This window comes from Fukomys damarensis, unplaced genomic scaffold, assembly GCF_012274545.1.
Source record: "Fukomys damarensis isolate Sample0158 unplaced genomic scaffold, DMR_v1.0_HiC HiC_scaffold_17, whole genome shotgun sequence".
Lineage (NCBI taxonomy): Eukaryota > Metazoa > Chordata > Mammalia > Rodentia > Bathyergidae > Fukomys > Fukomys damarensis.
Genome location: NW_022900929.1, coordinates 10,076,952 through 10,092,700, shown reverse-complemented (window position 1 = coordinate 10,092,700; position 15,749 = coordinate 10,076,952). Strand labels below are relative to the sequence as shown.

Genomic DNA, 15,749 nt, shown 5'->3' with positions numbered 1-15,749 from the left:
ATTCCATTCCCTTGTTTCCTTTACCCTACCCTCACATTTCCCCTTCCCCTTTTCTTCCTATTTCCCATTATCTATTATACCTTTTAGTCCTTAATTACACTTTTTTTCTCACACTAGAGAAACTATTTGGTATTTACATGTGTCCTATACATATAATTTGTGTCATTACAGGAAGTTTATTACCCACCTCTCCCTATATATTATAAGGGTGCTCTATGCATAAGAAAAGCTTAGAGATTTTTTTTTGTTTGTTTTTAGAAACCAGGGAGTCTGTTACTTATGAAAATAATGGGAGAGGATATTATCTGTCTTTGCACTGGTGCCAAAATAAAAATTTAGAAGGGTCTCAAAGTTATTATTGAAATTAAATTCTAGGTTAGAAAAAAATTAAACAAAGGGGGACAGGGCAAATTTTGCAGCATGTATACCAGACCACAGCCTGCACCTAGGGCATTGTGTGAGTTGCCATCTTGATGCTAAACAATTAGGCCTAGCACTGCCAGCTGGGGTCTTCACTAGAGTGGCTTATAACTGTTCTGTCAAGGAATAGTGACACTGTACATGGAAGACTAGTCACTGGCTCTGAAAAAAATCAACCTCACCAGGTTTGGATTCCAGCATTCATGGCTTTTGCATGTTTGCATTGAATGTGTGGCTGCCAGAGTGAGGGCAGCCTTGGGCCAGATTGGGTGGGGTGAGGGAAAGGCAGTAAACACTGAACTCTGTAGCGGGTCCCGGTCTGCCATCACATCACATTATGGGAGAAAGGTCACAAGGTGTAACTCAAGCAGTTTAACACATGAAAGGCTAAAGTCCACTCTTGACATGTAAGTCTGTGTGCGCATTAACTGAAAAATAAAAATAAAACAAATAATATAAACAGGCACATTAAAGATATGCATAACAAATCAAACAGAAGCAAAAAACAGCAAGACAGGCACTAGGGAAGGGCAGTCAGTTTGGCATTTGTGATAAGCGAAGCCGAGAACTGGCTTCACTTTGTGGCATCCCAGGCTGAGGATCAAGATTTATTGTCCTTGTCCTTCCTCAAGGGCTACTGTAAGGTGGCGTACAAGGCCTCCATGGCCGCCTTCAATGGTCTCCTCTTCCAGCTCCCAGAGCTTCTCCTCCACTTTGCGCTTCTTCTCCTGGTGGATCCTCTTCAGGTGCTCTAACTTCTCATGCAGCTCCCACTCCTTCAGCTACAGCTTGGTCTCCTTCACTTTGTTGATGAACATCTGTCTCATCTCTTCTTCTTCTTGGCCTCGCACGTCTCTTGCAGGCTGAAGGGCTGGCTGGCTGTCACCATCACTGCCCTAGAAGCCCATCTCCTCCAGCTTGCAGCACTGGCAGAGTTCATAGTGCTGGCTGTGGGTCTACTCCCGATCAGCATCTCACCGAGCTTCATGAATTCACAGTAGTTCTCTCCTCCACCTGCACCACTCCGCAAGGGTACTGCCAAGTTCTGATCAGCGTGTTTCCCACCTTCACCTCCCCAGTGCTGCTCACCACATCAAAGGGCAGGTGTGCATTCATGACTGCATTAATCTCTGTGACGGCCTCTTCATCAGTGGGAAACTGGTAGATCTAGACCCCACTGCTGACCAACTCACCCATGATCTTGATCTTGAACTTGTGGAGCTTATTCTTGGAGATGGTGTCAGCCTTGGCAATGATGGGGATTATGTTTACCTGTCCAGCTTCTTCGTGGTGACCAGATACAATGACATCAGGGAATGCCCAGTGGGGGCATGATGAAGTAGAGTCCACTATGGGCCTGTCGTCCTTATTGATCTGGTCCCTGAAGCCCATGGTGTTCATGATGGTTAGCCTGAGGTGCACGCTGCTCTCCTGGACGTTGTAGGTCTGAGGCCACAGGCACACACACCCCACGTGGTGACTGGCTTGCTTGGTCTCAAAGGTGGTGCTGAAGAGTGGTTTCATCAGGCTGGACTTGCCAATGGCAGTCTCCCCCACACAGAGGATGTTGAAGCTGAAGTCTGAGTGATGGACCTGCTAATCAGCTGGTCAGGGAGGCTACTGAAGCCTACACGGCCACGCAGAGAGAGGCTCCAGGGCTCTGGCCCAGGAAAGAACAAGCCAGAGGAAAGGGATCCAGCAGTGTGTAGCAGGTCTTCAACTGGCTACAGGTTGACAAAATGGCAGGAGGCCAGTATGGCCAGTCATGCTGGGTGATACAGATGATCTGTTAACTCCTCCACTTTGCTGTAGGAGTCAACAGCCTGATAGCCAGTTATCCTCCCAGTGCCGGTGAGTCCAGTGGGTGGCATGATACCTTATCACTAGTTCAATGGCAGCCTCTCCCAAACTGGGCCCTGGGGAACAAGAATGTTATTAGATCTGTTTCTCTCTTTTTTCCCAAGCTGTTGGTATAATGTCCAGAGAGACTGGAACATCAAGGTCTCCAAAGCTACCTTCCTCCATTTCTTCTCTCCATATGTTGATTTTCCTCCTAACAGATATCTTCTCTTCATATGAATAAAACAGCTTTTTGTCCTTTCTTGCTTAGCATTAATTCTTATATTCAAAGATTTTGTCCACAGCTCACCTAGAAACTGGTGTCTTAATTTTCCAAGTCACAGAAGCTATTCATAACCTCACTTTCCAAAGGAAAAAATAAGGTCACTTGCACAAGTGCAAAAGACAGAATTTTGTTTGTTAACTGTCCATTGTTTTCTGAACTTTTTCTTGTTCTCACAGAACAAAACCTTTTATCGTTCCCCAAAATCACAATAGTGCTGTATAAAATACCTGATGGCTAGTGTAGAGTAGTTAGCTCATATTTTTGCCAATTTTGACTCATTAAATCTGTCAACTGTCAGCAGACAGGCACTCAGAGGAAACTTGCTGCTTCTCAGTGTACATACCCATATTCCTGTGAAGATTACAACTTGATCTTAGAGATACGTTACCAGCCTCAGCATGATGGAGCAGAGAGTACTATTACTATCTATACTGTTGGATTAATACATAGAATATTAATATTAAGAAACTTAAACTATCTCCCAAAGCATATGAGAATGTTTCTGTATTATACAATGGCACTTCTTCCGTACTTATTACTGCAAACAACTCTCAAGCAAAGCTGTCACCTCCCAGCACAGAAATGGAGATCTCCCGGGTCTAAACCTCAAAATCAACAGAGTCCAAGAATGAAAGTTTGCTGTTCTCTAAGGAGTCGTAGAAAGGTTACTGAAAGGATAAGCTTCTTTTAGTAACTAACTTTCATCTCACAGATTAGAATAAAGACCATGTTTATCACACATTCTTCACAGGCCTCCCCAGACATGTCTTCTGTAATCCAGAGAAAACAGAAGTTGAATTCCAAGAAGGTAACTTGTGAGTACAGTAAAGCTAACAAAGCTATTCAGGGGCGGGGCAAGACGGGGTTTTTCCTTTTTTTTTTTTTTTTTTTTTTTTTTTTTACAGGCACACGCACGGACCTCGAATCGGTGGGTGGTGTGCGTTAAAGAACAACAACCGAATCAACAACAATAGCAGCAACAATAGCGCCAGGGATTTAGCTCAGCGGTGCAGCTGCCTGCCTCGCAAGCAGGACGACCTGAGTGCGATCCCGCCCGCCCCCCCCCCCCCCCCCCGTTCCACTTTTCATTTGAATATTTTCTTCCCATTTCCCAAGATCTATTATACATTTTGGTCCTTATTTAGACTTTCAGTTTCTCAACCCAGACGACAAAATACAGTATTTAAATAAAATGTGTTCTATTTATTTCACTTAAGAGTATGGTCTCAAGGTCCATTTAGCTAAAAATGTCTCAAGCTTATCCTTCTTTATGGCAGAGTAGTACTCTACTGTATTTAAAAAAACAACAACAACAAACTACATCTTCCTTAACCATGCATGGGTTGATGGGCATTTGGGACGTTTCCAAGCTTGAGTTAGTAAAAACTGTGCCACTGTAAATATGGGTGTGCATATACTGCTGTGGTATGATACTTTTAATTCTTTCAGGAAGATACCAAGAAGAGGAATAGCTGGATCGAATGGAACCTGTAGTTTTAGTTTTTTGAAGACTCTCCACCCTGATTTCCACAGTGGTTGCACCAGTCTACACTCCCACCAAAGGGTTTCTTTTTCCCTATAGCCCTGCCAGCATTTGTTATTGGTTGATTTCTTGATAACAGCCATTCTTTTTAGAGCTGTATTCTCAACAGTTTTAATTTGCATCTCTCAAATGACCAATGATGTTAAACATTTCTCCATACATTTATTTATCATGCCTACTTCTTCATCTGAGAAGTATCTATTCATTTCAGATGTCCACTGTTGACTGGGTCTTTAAATGTGGGGAAGTCTTTTTTTTTTTAGTTCTTTATATATTCTATGTATTAATCCTTTGCGAAACAGCTGGCAAAATTTTTTTTCCATACTGTGGGTTGTCTCTTCAATCTGTTCAGTGGTTTCTTTTGCCATGCAAAAGCTGTTTAATAAGATGAGATCCCAGTTGTTGATTCTTTGTCCTATTTCCTATGCAATCAGGGTTTTGTTCATAAAGTCTTTATCTACACCAGTGTCTTCAAAAGATCTGCCTATTTCATCTTCCAGCAGACCTGGTGATTCTGTTTTAGTATTTAAATCTTTGATCTATTTCCGTGGTAGTTTTGTGCATAGTGGAAGATATGGGTCTAGTTTAAATATTCAGCACGCGGAAAGCCAGTTTTTCTTTTTGGTACTGGGGATCAAACTCAGGACCTTGTACTTGCGAGGCAGGTGGCAGAACCATTGAGCCAAATCCCCAGCCTGGAAAGCCAGTTTTCCCAGTACCAATTATTAGAGAAGCTATCTTTCTTCCAGTGAATGTTTGACTTTTGCTACTCTAGGTCTCTTCTGGTTCCAAATGCATTAGGAATGTTTTCTTTAATTCTGTGAAATATATTATTGTATTTCAATCAGGTTTGCATTAAATCTGTGTAATAATTTTGAAAGCATGGTCATTTTTACTATTTTGGTTCTACCCAAGAACAAGAAACATCTTTCCACTTTCTGATATCCTCTTCAATCACTTGTTTTACACTACTATAGTTTTTAATGTAAAGTTCTTTTACTTCCTTCCTTAGATGATTTCTAGGGTTTTTGGTTTTTGTTTTTTGATGCTATTGTGAAAGGCGTGGTTTCCCTAATTTGTCAGTGAGTTTGTTATTTGTGTACAGGAAGGCTACTGATTGTTGACTTTTATCCAGCTACACTGTTAAATGGGTTTTTCATTCAACAGGCAATAACTTCTTTTCTGCAAGGTGGAAGATAAGGGTTCTTGAAAATGTTACTCCTGTTGACAAAGCCATCTTCTATTCTTTTTGGAGCCTCTGTATGTAGTGGAGGTGGCGTTCTGATAACAGTACTAGGGAAGATAAAGCATTAACTGCCCCTGGAGTCACCTGAGACTAAATTTCTCTTTCACAAACTAAGGTGGGTCAATAAAAGAGGAGCCATTCACTTTTATGCCCAAGAGTATCTACTGACACAACTGTACTGTATATGTTCCCTCTTATATTGTCATAGCCAAAGATGGCATATGGATCCAAACAGGAATCCAGATCTCTACATTAGAGAAACGTCTGCAGTCCAAAGCTTAGTACATACAACAGGCAAGGAGTGTCGACCTCAAAATCTTGAAGTCTTAATTTTAAAAAGTACCAGTATTCTTTTCCTCATTTCATTAGAATGTCTAGATAGTCATATAGGAAACTAGACTTTCAAGAGATAAACATCAGATGCAATTTCCAGCATAGGTTGTGCTTTAAAAACAAAGGTCACTATCCATTAAGACTCAATGCAACTACAGGCTAATAAACCCAGAACATGGACTGTGCTGCACAACCTAATAATGAAAACAGCTCAGAGCACATGTTTCAGAGGCAGAGAGTATCATAAAATTAGCAAGATCTCTTTTCTTTTGCAGTACTGGAAATCAAATCCAGGGCCTTAGCACTGAGCTACAATCTCTAGCCCCTCCTCTTTATTTTCTTCCTCCCCTCTTTTTTTGTTTTGATACAGGTTCTAATTAAGTCTTATAGGTTGACCTCGAACTTATGATCCACCTGCCTGAACTTGGGAGAGTGCTGCAATTACAGGCACGTATCATCAGGACTGGCTGCAGAATTGCTTTAAATTCACAAGGTTCTCAATAAAGGATTGAAATAAGTACTATTCTCTGAAAATTTGGCCTCACACAATTTGAAAAAGAGATGAGAAACTACAAAATAAAAAAGTAAAAATAATTAAAAAACACAGATATTGAGATATACACATTGCCTATGAAGAGTGAAAGTGTTTACAGTAAGAGTACCCAATAATCAGTTAAGATCCTGATTTTATTAATGTTTATTATTATATTATTAAAGGTTTTTTATAACTAAGAAAATATACTAAATGTAACTCTGCTGCTGGCTCCAAACATTTGTAACTGGTGATAAATTCAGTCATTTTATTATCTTTCACCAGTTTCCGTCACTGTATTCTCATTCACGTCTCCATTATTCCAAAAATCCAGTCTCATTCACTCACCTCCAAAATATTCACTTCGCTGTTCAAAACATCATTTCTCGCTCCCAATGCTCCAGCTGTGCCTACCATTTTTAGTTCCCTTAGGTTTCACCATTTATGCTTTTGCTATAATTCTCCCAGTGATAATTTCTCCTCTACTACCAAATTATGAACAGAAATAACAAGCCTGGTCAGTGTCCTAGGAAACCTCAGGATCACTTCCTCAGTGAAACTTTTGCTGACCCTCTGATACTGTGGTTTGGATATCCCCTAAAACGTTTAGGTTGAGTGTGACCCTAAACTTTTCATGTGTTGGAAGCCTGGTGTGCTAACACAAAACCAGAAACCATAAAAGGTGGAACCTGGTCACTGGGGGAAGAAAAGATTAATGTAGTTCTCATGGGACCTGGGTTAGCTTTCCCAGGGGCAAACTGTTATAAAAGACCAACTGTGGCCCTTGAATTTTGTGTGTCACTATATGATCTCTCATTTCCATATGCTGCTGTTTTTCCCGCTCTTCTCCTATACTGTACACAGCCAAGGTGGCCCTCATCCAAATCCAGAACATGGGGCAGCTGGCTTTTAAGTTTTCAGTCTCCAAAACTGTCAGCTAAATAAAGTTCCCTCCTTTCCTCCTTCCCTTTCATTTCTTCTGCCTTTTTTTTTTCCCCAGTACTGGTAATTGAAACAAGGGAGCATGGGACTTCATCCCCAACAGTGTCTTGTTAACATTGCTCAAGCTGGCGTGGAACTTTTAATCCTCATGCCTCAGCCTCCCAAGTAGCTAAAATGACAGGCATGCGTTACCACACCCAACTCAATTCTTTTCTTACAGAATACTCAAGCTCAAGTATTTTGTTATAATAAAAGATAGCAGAATAGGCATTATGTACATTCCACATTTTTAAGAGCACCTTCAATTTTCATATATATTTTACATATTGTTCACAGGTCTTTTCCTTAGTACTGTACTATAAGCTCTTAGAGAATACGTCTATATCCTTAGCACCTAGAGAAACACCTGGCATGTGTCAAGCATTTGCTTTGTTTGTTAAATTCTGATTTACAAATATTATGAAAGTATACAGTCAGAGCACCTGCTAACTAAACTCAAAACAAGCTTACAGATGTACTGGATTTTCAGCATACTGTATGGAATAACCAAGAAAACTTCGAGTTATTATACTTGACAATGGAATTAATAAAAATATTCTAACCATCCTAAATTAACTAGATTGATCATCTTTCTAATATATTTTAAATGCTATATAGTGTAGTCACTCTAATAGTACACTAGAAAAACTGACAAAAATGTATGGAAAAATACAAATAAATCACTATATGTGGGAACCTACATGTCTGAAACAAATGGACATATTTATTAAATATCTACCACATAAAACACTATGCTAGTTGATATAGGAGAAAAGATACGGTCCCAGTCCTCAAGGATCCTTTCATAAAGGAGCTAATAGATTCACAGTAATAATTAGACAAAAATCTAACACAATCCTAAGGCAAAAAAGACTGAACGTTAATATGAGAGAATGAAAAAGTGGAAATGAAGTGTTTGTAAAGAGGGAGGGGAGGAGGGGGTAAAGGGAGGGCCAGGGACAAGGTGAAAAAATGAGAACCAAGACCTGGCATGTAGAGGTACAAGACCCCAATGATGAATGTAACTATACTGTATACCTAAAATGTACCAATAAACTCAATGAGGAAAAAAAAAAGACTGAATATTAGCTTTCTGAGGCCAAAATAGGCTTCATGAAAAAGCTGGCCTTGGAAGAAATACATGAGTTTGGAAGAAATGAAAAGCTGTTATGTTCCAAGGAAGAGGTAGACTGGAGCAAACTAAAAATCAGAGAAGAACAAGTAAGTGTGCTAACAGTGAGTGGCCCTAAAAGACCTCAGGTGAGGAACCACAAAAGTATGTTGACAGACAACAAAAGGCTGTGAAATGCCAGCAAGGCTCTGTGAGCTTGACTTTCACACCAAGGGAATACAGGCTCAACTGAAGTAGCCAGGCTCCTGTGGACCAGGAAAACATCAAAGACCAGCAAGCGTTCACAGTTTCTGAAAAGCTGGCAGAGAGCCTCCATGTTCAAAGAGAGTTAAACACGGACTCTCTGGTTACTGGCTGCCAACATAATGACTTAAGGTTGTGGTTTTGAGGACAAAGGTGTTGAATTCTAGTCTGTTTTTTTAAAATCCTATGAGACATTTAACACTTAGACAAGAGGAGGTCATGAAAAAAAGGTTCTGAAGGATGCTTTTCAAAGTTATGAAAGTCATTCACCCCAAGTCTCTACTGAGTAGCAGAGCATAGAATTCAGTTCTCATGCTCTTCTGGCTTAAAAGAATAGAAGACAACCCTTCTTAGTCTGGAAGCCCTACCTGCCCACCCTCAATTCCCTTGTATGCCCTGCATTCAGAATCAACCCCAATAATCCCATGAAATAATTGCACATTTTCCCAGTCACAGTCTACATACCAAAGTCTACAAACCCTCCACTGGGGCCAAATATTGCTCGTATGAAGGGAATGTGTTTGTTTTCAGGCTTGAATGTTTTTCTAAACATGGAATTAGTTATCCATAAGAAAGTATTTCACATAAATAAAATCCAGACTATAGTACTCTCTTCTCTTGAAAAATGTGGCAATACTCACCAGTTGACCAGTTTGCTACCCAGCTACTTATATTTCTTCCAGTTTTCCCTGGGCTTTTTCTGGACCTCCAGTAAGTGGTGGTCAGTCAGAGGGTACTATGTTGGCTGAGGGTTCACCAAGAGCACTATCTGGTTTCACATGCCAGTACTGTTGCTAAGCTGTGTAACCTTGGACAAGTTACTTAACCTTTCTAAGTCTCTTTTGTAGAGTGGGGACTTAAATTATATTGCAACCTAACTTCAAGGGTTGTTATGGAGACAGTTTACATAAAACATTGGTTCTCAATGGAATATAGGAGGAAGGGTGAGGAGTGCCTGCCCACTCCCAGTCACAGTGCATTTGGCAATGTCTAGGGGCATAAGAGGAGGTGCCATTGGCATCTAGAGGCTAGAGGACACAAATGGGCCTAAAAACCCTACAACGCATAAAACAGCCTCTCCAACAGACTTTTCCACCCCAAAATGTCAATGGTGCTGAGAAAGAGAAACTGGAACAGACAGCCCACAGCTCCAGGAATAGACATCTCTATCATCAGCAATGCCCAAAGCAAGTCTTGGCTGGTGCCACTACTTCAGATGGAGAAACTTTTAACACTTCAAGAACTCCTTGTTGCCTCTGATGAATTTAACATGCCCTGAGAACAGAAACAAGTATTTAAATTGCCTGGTTGTGTATCATTAATTGAGCACACAAGCGGTTAATTTAAAAATAATTATGCAATATATTTTTCTGAAAGAAAAAAAACAAGTGAGAATATACTATAGTGAGCAAAAATTCACAGTAATTAAAAAGTATACTGCCCTGCAAAAAATATAGGACATGAAAACCATGAGTACTGCAACTTTTAGAAGGTACAAGACCAGGGATGGGAGTGTAGCCCAGTGGTGGAGCACTTGCCTTGTATCCACAATATCTTCCATCCCCATCACTGACGAAAAATACACAAACAAACAAAACTATGCTAAATTCCTCCAAATTCCAGATTTAATAGAATAAGAATGCTCACTATTCTCAAGATATATTTTTTAAAAATTGTAACGAGAAGGCAAGTTTTAAATTAAACAATACTAAACCCAGTATTATCCTAATGCCTGTCCAGGAAGATCTTCCAAGCTTAAATAGCTCAGTGTCAAAGATCCTTGGTGAGTTTAGCTTTGATCTTGATTCACAATAAGAAATACTGTACATTCCAGATCCAGGTCAACTCACAAACAAAGCCAGCAAAACAATGAAAAAGGCCCAAGCTGTGCTCATACATCATTTGAGATTCTAACACAGGACATTAGAATCACAAGCTTTTGCTGCTAGAGCTGGGAGGACTAGCCAAGCCTCTTAGCCCAGGACTAGAAAGATCAGGGGTCCCTGGGCTCACCTCTCTGCCCTCAGTGTTCTCAACTACCATATTCAAAACTGAAAATTGCTGTTGCTATTGTCCAGTATCATAAGTACAGGGAATGCTGATTTTATTTGTGACAGTATACCTATGAAGGCTCAAAAGTGAAATGTCCCCCAAAGACTCATGTACTGCTTGAATCCCCAGTGCAGCAATGTTTGGAGGTGGCATCTAGAAAGATGACTGGATCATGAGAGCTAATGGATTAGTCTATTGATGAGTCATAGTTTAGTAGGCTCTTAGGTAACAAAGCCCAGCTGTAGGAAGTGGATTAATGAGAGTGTGAATTTAAAAGCTGTACCTTGCCCTTGGATCCTTCTTGACTTTCCTACCCTCTCTGATGTCATCAAGTGAGCAGCTTTCTTCTACCACGCCCCTCAGCCATGATGTTTCTGACTTGCCAAGGGCCACCCCAAAGCAATGACAGCTGCCAACCACAGACTGAAATCTCTGAAATTGTGAACTAAAGTAAATCCTTATTCCTTTATATTGCTTTGGTTTTCAGATATTTGGTCACAAGAAAATAAAGCTGTCTGATACAGTGCCCTCAATAGTTGAAGTAAAAAAATTTATGTTCCAGGAAAGAAGGTCTATTGAATCAAAGCCAGAAAAAGCCTAACAGTGTCTCTCTCAGGAATGAAGTAATAAATGTGCAAATAAAAAGGAGGGCTCTACAATCTGCAAAAAAACACTATGTATAGCACACACTGTTAAGTCTTTTAAGCTCAAGTAAAAACAGGTTAAAAAACTCAAGCATATAGTAGTGCACTGTCAAAAATCCCAAGACTGTTAAACTGTTTTGAGGAGAAAGACTACAAAAAGTGCTATAAAAGGAGACTTCCGTTAAAAGAGACTCAAGAAATGTTTTATTGACAAAGTCTAGCATTTGAGTGGATTTGGAGAGACAGAACTTTGGCCAGCTGGAGTTGTCCATCCAACTTGTATTCCAGGCAGACCACAAGTTATGGCACTACAGGGAGACAGCTCAAAGTAAAGGCCAGGAGTCCAGTATGGCACACTGGGTTCAAGGTAGAAGGACAGCACTATAACGTGAGATAAAATCATGAGGCCTGGAGTTTTAGAATATAAAAATCAATTATATAAACAATCTTAACAGACAGAGCTACTCAGTCAAAATATCCAGTTTTAATATTTTGGCTTTAAGAGCAAAAGCTGTCTTTTGTCTAAATCTAAATATCTTCCAACATTTAAGAAAGCAGGTGCTAATTCCATTAATGTTATTCTAATTTGACTAATGAAAAAGACAATATCCATCAAGATATCTAGTCAAAAAGCCATCCAGAAAGTAAATCAATCTATTTATTAGCCTGCTATTATTCATAAGATATATTCCAACCATAATTACTAAAATAAGCAAATCTTAGAAACTATGGCTACTTTTAAAATTTAGGACAATATAAACTATTTTTCAAGCACAGAATTTATCAATTCATTGCTACTTATTGTCTAAATATAACATATTGCTAAGAAAAAGAAACTGTATCACTAACCTGACATAAAGATGTCCTCAATTTTAGTAAGAAACTCCATTTGCCAGAAACTGAGCCATCAAACTTCAGGCAACACAATATTCCTATACATCATTTGAGATTCTAACATAGGACATTAGACTCACAAGCTTTTGCTGCTAGAGCTGGGAGGATTAGCCAGGCCTCTTAGCTCAGCACTAGAAAGATCAGGGGTCCCTGGGCTCACCTCTCTGCCCTCAGTGTTCTCAACTATCATATTCAAAACTGAAAATTGCTGTTGCTATTGTCCAGTATCATAAGTACAGGGAATGCTGATTTTATTTGTGACAGTATACCTATGAATATACCAGTATACCTGGAAAATAAGGTCAAGGCTGGGAAAATAATAACAAATTTTAAATCCATTCCAAACACTTCTGAAATTAAGAAATATTAAAAAGTCATTTTGAAACCATAGCTTCTTTCCAACAAAAACCAAGGATTCATCCAGAGAATTTATACCAACTAATTGTTTAGAAAAATGTAGGAAAATAGAGCACTATTTTATCTCAAGAAGAAGCACTGCCTATCTTTTTAAAAATTGTATTTTTTGAGTTTATTCATAGTACAATCTAGATATTGAAATATTATATTTTTCTCTAAAAGGATGATTCTTTTTATGGGGCTTTCAAGAAAGAAATAGAGGTAATACACACATGCACACAAAGATTAAAATCATCAGGGTGAAGAACTGGCACCAGTGTGGCCACTACTTGTGCTGTATTTTGTAAATCATTAAACTTCTCTGGGCTTTCACAGTTCCACCTCTAAATTGAGAGGGTCAAACCAAAGGATCTCTGAAATGTCACATCATGAAACAAATGTTAAGTACTAGCAGGAGAGCAGGAGGTGGTGCAGAATGAAGTGGACTTTGGAGGAAGGCTGAAGAGTTCCATCAGTACTAGCTCAGTGGCCTTAAGTGAAGTTTCCTTCCCTGTTGAAAAGGTTTAATATTTACCTCTGCAAGAAGATGAAAAGATTACAGTGTATGCAACGTACCTGGAAGATTGCAGGAACTAAACAAAGGCAGACAAGTGATTCTGGTCAGCAATACAAGCTCTAATAGAAAAGTATAATCTACTTAACCATGCAGCTTCCTAGAACTTGGCTTGGACAGAACAGGGACTGACTGAGTTTTCCCAAAGGAAAATTTACAAAATTCTTTTGTAAAGATAATACTGGAGAAGAGTTGATGATAAGCAAAGGCTTTGAGTGCCGCACGTAATAACAATGAGATGGAAAATTAGTGAATGTTGATTCCGTGCTGGAAGAAAGAAGACAGTTTTTCATTAAGAGGACCCCTAGAGGAAGGAAAAAAAAATGTATACACAATTGTGTGTGTGTGTGTGTGTATGTGTACAGGTATACATATTTATAAAAAGATAAGTATATATACATATGATGAATTACTGTACTGACTTCATAACCAAAATAAAGCCGAAAGCTGGTTAGAGACTGCCTCTGAATGAAAGCAGGAGGGTTTTACAGTACACAAATTATCTTTTCTAACCTGTAAGCATTCCCACAAGGGATACAGATGATGCAGTGCCTGCCCACCTCTCCAATGTCACCCAGTACCACTGTCCCTCAACTTCACTGCCCACTAGGCTTACTCTGCTCCTGCCATACTGGCTTTCTCCTTCATCCCTGGAATAGTCCAAACTGATTCTCCCTATATATCCTGTGCACTGTTACTAGAAACTTCCAGCAGATCTCCCCATGGCTGACTCATTTCAAACACCATCACCTCCTCTGGAAAGTCTTCCCTAATGACACACAAGCTCGTTACCCCTGTAATCTCTTCTCTAGTACTTATCTCTACCTAAAATTACTTTTTAGCTTCCCTGTCCACAGCAAATGTAAGGTGTTTCAGGGCAAGAAACCTGCATAAACTGTTCATTACTCAATCTCCAACACCTAAATCAATTAGAGTATCACAGAGATTCACCAGATAAACTGTCCAAAGAATAAATTCAAATGACAATAATCAACATTCTTCTAGGAACAAAAGGGAAAGTCCTCAAAGGCTGCTTTAATCATTCCTTTAATGCAGTTTTCTAGGCTACAATAGAGCAATCTTAAAAAGTCCATGTTTGAGAAAAGTGTTTGACAATACAAAACATGTATACATATCGTTCTGCAAAGCACAAATCGCCCACTAACTTATTACTGAATCCACATTAGAGCAAGGACACTATAAGTTGTTTTCTTTCACCAAATCGTGCTTTAAGAAAGAGGTGAATGGGTAGCAGGAATAAAGATGGGAATTATTTTTCAGAACTCTTCCACTGGGCTAATTGCAGTGTACTTAGAAACTAGATCTGCCTTCTTCACCTTCCTAAACATATCCAGAGTATTACTGATTCAATGGATTCAGTGATCATGAAACAGAAGACAAATGACTAGTTAATTTCTATTTTAAAGGAATTCCAAGTGCCACGCTTTTGACTTATACTTCAACTAAAAGAGAAAAAAAAACAAAACAAAACAAAAAAAACCTCAAAAAACAAAAGCATGCTAATGAGACTGGGGAAAAAATGGCACCATGAGTGTGCAAAGTGAATGGAAACCACTGCCAAAGCATTCATGAGTCATGCTTTGATTTTTATTTTGTTTCGTTATGAACACGACTTTTCTCGATGAATGTGCCAGGATAACCCACACTTAGGACCTAGTCCTCATTTTCAATCGCTCCAGAGGGCCCCTGGCCTCCCAGGGTCCACAGGAAGGAGGAAGGGGACCCCACTTCCTGCATCCTTTCCTGAACCCCCAGTAAAAGGAGGCACTAGGCTCAGTAGTCTCTGGCTTCTCTTCTGCATCCTTCCTGCACAGAGCAGGCCTCGCCATCCCACTGCCCTGGGCTCCCAGAATCGGCACAAGAAACGCATCAACATGTTGCAGTCTCCCTAAGGTGACCTCATCCCGGGACTCAGTTTTCCCACCTGTCAAATAGGGCGAACAGAAACACAGCGTACCTCATCGGGTGGCTCCGGGCAGGCAGCCCCAGCCCGGCCCGAAGACTGCGCGCGGTTCCACAGCAGCGCCCGCCTGGGCCCTGAGGGCGGAGGGGCGGGGCGCCACAGGGCGGACCCAGATCAGAATCAGGCACAGGAGGCACGCACAGACCGCTGCGCTCCAGCTGCCCGGCCGCCCAGAAGACCTTCCCGTGACGTCAGCACGCTGACGTTGACGCAGGGCGGCCCCACCGAGCTCTGGGACCAAAGACACGGCTGAGGCGGAGCGGACCCTAGAACAGGTAGCTGATTGGTATAAGGGCTTGTCAATCACCTATTGACCTGTAAGCGGCGCAGGGAGGCGGGAGAAGGCAGACTGTACTAGATGGAATGGGATTTGGGATCCTTGAGCTGCTTGTGCTTTCCTGCAATATGGTGTTACTCGGTTTCAATTAGCTTCCGCTTCCTCCGTGGCAACTCGGCTTCTACTGCTGTTCTGCAGTCACTTAAGGTTTTAGGCTCCACCTCGTGGAAAATAACCATGGAGACGGATGTCTGGGCATCTGGGCGCCTCCCACTGACTTCTCCGGTAATGAAAACACAGGGCAGTACATTTCTGTGTCGGGATCCGCGCACAGTGTCCCCTCCACTTGTGAATTCTCAACTGCCACGGGCCT

General features: G+C 40.6%; 1 protein-coding gene and 1 pseudogene across 3 annotated transcripts in view; both read right to left on the bottom strand.

Annotated features, from left to right (window-relative positions):
* Window positions 1-15,288, bottom strand: part of Stard3nl (STARD3 N-terminal like) — a 41,979-nt gene extending 26,691 nt beyond the window's left edge. Inside the window, exon 1 of one of the 3 annotated variants that reach the window (XM_010640479.3) lies at window positions 15,094-15,288. The gene's annotated coding sequence lies outside the window, so the exon portion shown is untranslated. Of the gene's footprint in view, window positions 1-15,060 lie in introns of all 3 variants that reach the window. The other 2 variants (XM_010640478.3, XM_010640482.3) reach the window with 2 other exon arrangements.
* LOC104873695 lies at window positions 88-15,137 on the bottom strand (annotated as a pseudogene).
* Window positions 15,289-15,749: the final 461 nt, after the last annotated feature.